Raw genomic sequence first — 1,093 nt, 5'->3', positions numbered from 1 at the left:
CCACACCCACTCTCTCTCTCTCTCTCTCTCTCTCTCTCTCTCTCTCTCTCTCTCTCTCTCTCTCACACACACACACTCTCTCGCCCCACTCGCCCCCCAGAGAGCTGGCTGTTACCTGTCACTGTTTCTGCCTGCAGGCGTCTGAACCCGGCTGTCACCGTGCCCGCTGGAAGAGTCACCTTTCTGGGATATGAATCCTAATGAGGTGGGGGGGAAGCCAAGACAGATGGGGAGGAGTGGAGGTCTGACAGGCCAGCGCTCCGCTGAGCTGCCAGATTATTTTTGGTCATTTATAACTGTAGTTACTTAAAAATACTGTGCTGTGAATCCGGCACAGGCACAAGAGAGCCTCGAGCGCGGTCAAACACCTCATGACACACGCTCGTCTGACAAGCACTGTCATCTTATGAATCTTTTTATGTCACGCTAATTGTATAATTCAGTGAAAAAGTTCATTTTATCCAGTTTATCCAGTATTTTTTCATCTCACTTGATTATTTTCTTGTTGTAAAGTGAACTAAAAAAGCTTCACGTTATGAACAAAAAAACTCAAAACCGTCAAATTCATATTGTATAGAACAGGGAGTTTTTGACTCTGAATTCTGATTGGATGAGACATTTGAAGGTGCTAGAATAGCCGATATACAAACACCTGTGACGGCATATATATATATATATATATATGTTTTGCCTTGTTTTGACTGTTTTTTGCATTATTACATGGTTCTTTGTTTCATTATTTTGTGCATTATTATATCATATTTCAAGATTTTTTTTAAATAAGTAAAATAATACAATTAATAAAATTAAATTAAATATATAAATAATTAAATATTTGAATAAAATTAAATAATTAACAAAATTATATATGTGTGTGTTTTTATAATATATATAATTTAAATATATGATTTAATATTATTCTTTATAATTATATATTTACATTATGTATGCATGTACATACATACATACATATATTTTAAAATGTGAGTGTTTACATCAAATCTCTAAACACATTTCTGCTGTTCCATCATATTGTGTGTGTGTGTGTGTGTGTGTGTGTGTGTGTGTGTGTGTGTGTGTGTGTGTGTGTGTG

This window comes from Sinocyclocheilus grahami, unplaced genomic scaffold, assembly GCF_001515645.1.
Source record: "Sinocyclocheilus grahami isolate Dianchi unplaced genomic scaffold, SAMN03320097.WGS_v1.1 scaffold633.1, whole genome shotgun sequence".
Classification (NCBI taxonomy): Eukaryota; Metazoa; Chordata; class Actinopteri; order Cypriniformes; family Cyprinidae; genus Sinocyclocheilus; species Sinocyclocheilus grahami.
The sequence above is the reverse complement of the archived record's forward strand: the minus strand, read 5'-3'. Positions refer to the sequence as shown.